This window comes from Orcinus orca, chromosome 8 (genome assembly GCF_937001465.1).
Source record: "Orcinus orca chromosome 8, mOrcOrc1.1, whole genome shotgun sequence".
NCBI classification, from domain to species: Eukaryota; Metazoa; Chordata; class Mammalia; order Artiodactyla; family Delphinidae; genus Orcinus; species Orcinus orca.
The window spans coordinates 3,967,724-3,973,173 of NC_064566.1; positions in this window are offsets into that span (position 1 = coordinate 3,967,724).

Consider the following 5,450-nt stretch of genomic DNA (forward strand, 5'->3'; position numbering starts at 1 on the left):
ACTCCATTTTTTTTTCAGATAAGGTTACGGAGGCTAAGTTTTGGGGCCAAGTTCATAGAGCTGGTAGATGGTGGAGGCAGGATTTGGGAAAGATGGTCTGGCTCCGGCGTGAGAGCCATAGTCCCGCACTGACGGTCAGAGGCAGGACTTCCTGGTGCCAGGGCTGCAGGCATCATCCCAGAGGTCATCACGACTCAGGGTCCTTTGCCTTCTTCCTCAGCATCCTTGTGAACAGCTCTCTCCCTCCAGCATCCTGGGTGCTTCCTGGGCTGACAGAATGGGATGTGTCTTTTTTTTTTTTTTTTTTTCCCCTGGCCAGCAGCTTGCCTTTAATCTTTTTTTTTTTTTTTTAACATCTTTATTGGAGTATCATTGCTTTACAATGGTGCATTAGTTTCTGCTTTATAACAAAGTGAATCAGTTATACATATACATATGTTCCCATATCTCTTCCCTCTGGCGTCTCCCTCCCTCCCACCCTCCCTATCCCACCCCTCTAGGTGGTCACAAAGCACCGAGCTGATCTCCCTGTGCTATGCGGCTGCTTCCCACTCGCTATTTTACGTTTGGTAGTGTATGTCTGGATGTGTCTTCTCAAGCTCCTTCCTGAAAGTTCCCCGCGGTGCGATGGATTCTTTTCTTCCAGAACTGCACACGGGGCCACCCCCAGGTGTGAGGAGATGAACATCCCTCTGCTCTGAGCGGTCCAGGCATTCGTCTTGTGAGGAGGAGAGAAAAAGGGATCATGGGCAGGTGCCTAGTAGTGTTTTTCTCTCTCCATCAGAACAGGATGATGGCTATGCCTGCATCTATCCTGTACTAATAAGCAAATCCAAGATCAGAGTGGTTCCTGGCTGTGCCCACACCCATCCTGGGATGCAGGGCCCTCTGCTCCACAGCTCTGCTTTCTCTGTGTCCCTGGACACAGCTGATAGAACAGACACCATGGCAAAGCACACACTGGCTCTTTTTTTTTTTTAATTTATTTATTTTTGGCTGTGTTGTGTCTTTGTTGCTGCGCGTGGGCTTTCTCTAGTTGTGGTGAGCGGGGCCTACTCTTCATTGCGTTGGACGGGCTTCTTATTGCGGTGGCTTCTCTTTGTTGTGGAGCACGGGCTCTGGGGCTTCAGTAGTTGTGGCTCGCGGGCTCCAGGGCGCAGGCTCAGTAGTTGCGGCGCACGGGCTTAGCTGCTCCGCGGCATGTGGGATCTTCCCGGACCAGGGCTTGAACCCGTGTCCCCTGCATTGGCAGGCGGATTCTTAACCACGGCGCCACCAGGGAAGTCCCCGCACGGACTCTTAGAGCTGTCACCTGGGATTGGTATGTGTCACTTCTCTCTTGTTCTTTTGGTGGAAGCAGGTCACATGGCCACGCCTAACTTCAAGTAGATGGGGAAGGGCAGCGCCCCCATGTGCTGGCAGCAGAGATAATCAGAAGTCATAGGGGCCGCATCCACGGCCAGGGCTCTGCTCCATCCCAGTGGTGGATCGAAGCTCACTTCCAATGCGCTGATATGATGCCTGCGTTTCTGGACTGGATCATCCTGCCCACGCTTAAAGGCTCATTGTGAAAATGAAATAAGATAATGGAGATAGAGCTCCCTGAAACCCACGCTGAAATTCCAAGTCCCTGGCACGGCCAGGAGGGTGCACGTGCTCCGGGCCTTGGCGGCGCCAGCGTTCCGCCTGCCCCTCATCTTCTTTCAGCTCCCTCCATGCCTGTCGCTCGGCCCCCTTGCTGGTCCCCGAGGAATCCGGGCACGGTTCTGATCCGGGCTGTTTGCACCGGTTCTCCCCCTGCGTGGAGCAGTCTCCCCCATGCAGTTGCCACCTCCTCAAAGAGGCCCTTCTGGGCCTCCCTGTAGAGCGGGGCAGCCCCATCACGCTGGGCCCCGCTTGTTTCTACTCAGAGCCCTCATCTCAACCGGACATGCTATTCGATGTTTTTGTTTGTTTATTTTTAAATATATTTCCCTGCCAGAAATGCAAACTCTGTGAAATCAGAGACTTGAACAGTGGTTGCTCCTAGAACATTCTTGTACTGGGTCGAATAGAGTTGCCCCCAATGCATGTCCCTCCCAGCCCCTCAGAAGTTGAGCCCGTTTGGAAATAGGGTGGTTGCAGATGTAATAAGTGAAGCAGATGAGGCCAGAATGGAGGAGGGTGGGCCCTAAACCCAAATATGACTTGTGTCCTTATAAGGAGAGGAACATTGGGTCACAGACACAGGGAGGAAGCAGTGTGAGTATGGAGGCATAGATATGGAGAGATGCTGCCACTATTCAAGTAGCGCTGAAGATCGCTAGCAGCTACCAGAAGCTAAGAGGCAAAGCAGGATCCTCTCCTGGAGCCTCAGAGAGGACGTGACCCTGCCAACACCTTGATTTGGGACTTCTGGCTTCCAGAACTGTGATAAAATGCATCTGTCGTTTTAAGTCACCCAGTTGGGGAAACTAATACATTTCTCAATAAATACTGTTGGATGGGTGGGTGGATGGATGAATAGATAGATGGCTGGGTGGCTGGATGGATAGATGGATAGATGGATGGGTAGGTAGGTAGATGGGTGAGTGGATGGATGGATGATTGAATGGATGAATGAATGGATGGGTGGATGGGTAGATGGATGGGTGGATGGATGGATGGGTGGATGGGTAGATGGATGGATAGATGGAGGGTGGACCGGTGCGTGGATGGATGGATTGATGTATGGATGGATGGGTGGGTGACTGGGTGACTAAATGGATGGATGGGTGGATGATTGGATGGAAGGATGGATGGATGGATGGGTGGGTGGATGGATGGATGGATGGATGGATGGACGGATGGGGAGGTAGATAGGTAGATGGGTGAGTGGATGGATGGATGGTTGAATGGATGAATGAATGGATGGGTGGATGGGTAGATGGGTGGACGCACGGGTGGATGGATGGCAAATGAATACATACAACTTCGTACGTGGTTTGTAATGACCTGTTGGGTTGGTGCCCCCTTCTGTGCGTTGCTCAAGGACACGGGCTTGTGTCTTTTCGTCCAGGTGTCTCTGGCACGTGATCAGCCATGACATGTCTGCTAAGTTGATGCGTGTGGGGATCTGGTCATGCAGTGCTGGTGACCAGGAAGCTCAGAAAGACCTGCCTTATAAAGTGTAGCAGAAATCGCACCCTGAGCCCAGAGGCGTGGGAAAGTGTTCAGACCATCCCTGGCCGCCTGCAGGCAGCAGGACGAAACGAGGCTCCAGGGAGGGAGGTTCTGAGCCAAGGCATAGGTACAGTGCAGCCACTGGCCAACACAGTGCCGCTACTGCCTTTGCCCCAGAACTGGGACCAGGGCAGCTCTTTCTCTCCTGGCTGCATATACTGGCAGGGAATTTCCTGGAAACCATTGCGATATTTCAGACGGTGCCCTTGGCGTCATCTTGGAACCCTTCTGACGACCCGGAGCGGGGCCTCATCTACACGATGAGACGCTGTTGCTCCTGAAGCTTTTGCTTTTTGGTTTGGGGTCTTTTTTTGTTGTTAATCCAAAGTCTCTTGCCTTGAAATTTATTCTTCCAAAATAACTCTTTCAAAGTCCCTCAGGAATTAGCACCCCAGTAGATACTGCCGATGTTTTTGAACTGGAGAATCAAGAAATCTATCCCAGTGGAGGCAGTAAGCTGGGGTCTCTGGGAAAAAAAAAAAAAAAAAAAAAAATCCCCCTCCCTCCCCAGGTGAACTTGATTCCTAGATATTCGGGGGAAGGGATGACCGTGGAAGCCAGCGGGCCTGTGGGTTTCCAGCGCATGGCCTGCAGTCGCTCACCGCCAGCCCTGCCCTTGCAGAAAGGACCGGCCACACCCAGGGCTGGGATTAGTCAAACATCTTTTCAAATGTTTTGGGTTCGGCAAAACCCCACAGCTATTTGCCAAGTTATTTTTCATTTAATTATGAAACCTGGGTGTCTTCCAAGGGAAATTTAATCCTCCTGTTTCTGATTCATCTCTACTTAATTCATCCACATGCTTCATGAGCGCTCGCTGGTGTCTCAGCCGCCTTTGGAATCTCCTAAAAGGCTTTCCTCGTCCCCCTCCCGCTTTGGCCCCCTTGTAAACAGGAAGTTGAATTTTGCCAACACTGAATGAACTTGACCAACCAGAAGGACTAGGCTCAGCTTGAAATCCGGGACCCTGGAATTTCAAGAGGCTTCTCAGGGGGTCCAAACATCCCCTCCCTTGCTGTCGTGAGCAGTTTCGACTGCAGGGCGACAACCGGGAGGAAAACTGCAGGACGTAAGCAGACCCGGCGTCTGCGCTCTGGACAGAGATGCTCACGGGGGGCCGGGGGGCGCCGGTCCCGGGGGTCTCGGTGGGCATTGCCAGCTTTAGGCCAGAGGTGCAGGTGATGGGTCTGGCAGTCTTGCTTCATTCAGGGCCCTGTTCTCGGGGCATGGATCTGAGTTGAGATGCATGGAGAAAGGTGTTGCCTAGGTCTCTGGGGTCTGCCCCCACCCTCACTCCTCACCCAGGTTCCGGAGACCCTGCCTCCCTTCCCACCTCTGGACCCCCTTCTTTCTCCTTCCAGGTTAACCATGGGTCCACTAGGCTGCCAGCCCCCTGTTCAGGTCCTACCTCCTCCAGGAAGGCTTCCCGTCTTCTGGAGTCCCGGTGGCCCTCTCCTCTCCTGGCTGGTCCCCTTGGGTCACCAGCGATGTTCTCAGCATATTGCCAATGTGGTACAGCGGCCAGCGGACCGGGCAGCAGGAGACCCAGGTCCTCCTCTGCCCTTTCCCAACTCCCTGGATGCCCCAGGATGAATCACGTTGCCTCTCTGGGCCTCGGTTTCCTCATCTGTAAAACTGAGGTGGGAAGCCCTGGAGGATGTGATTATTCCATGAATCTAAAAGTGGGACGTCCTGGTCCCAAGTTGAGGCCTTGGCAAGACTGCCTTTCCTGTCCCTGATTATATGGTTCTATGACTCATTTGTCAGCAAACCAAAGCCCTGAGGACTGCTTTTAGGAGATGGGCCGTCCCCTAAAAGGACCCCCAGCCCATGGTTTCTGTGCTGGAACAAGGTGCTAGCGGGGGAAACGTGTGATGTTAACACGCGACACAGCTTTTCCCTGTGATTTTGGTCGGGGCCGGGGTGTGACCAAGGCAGGGTTTGGCCAGCAGGGTCTCCTCCAGTCTGGCTGGTCCCATCCAGCACTATGGGTGGTGGCAGCAAAGGACAGGTTTCTAAGGCTCTCGCTGTCCCTAAGGCGCATAGCGGCACCAGTATCGTCAGTTTAGAGAAAACAGCACAGGCTGTGTGTGTGTGTGTGTGTGTACACGTGTGGTTGGGGGAGAGTGGAGGGAAGAGGGGCAGGTGGCGGTGGGCCCCCAAGACATTTCCCTAATATCTGCAAAGCATTGCATCACAGGAGCAGCATTTTTCCTACTTGGAGGCCAAATGGCTTTGCCAGGGGAGCT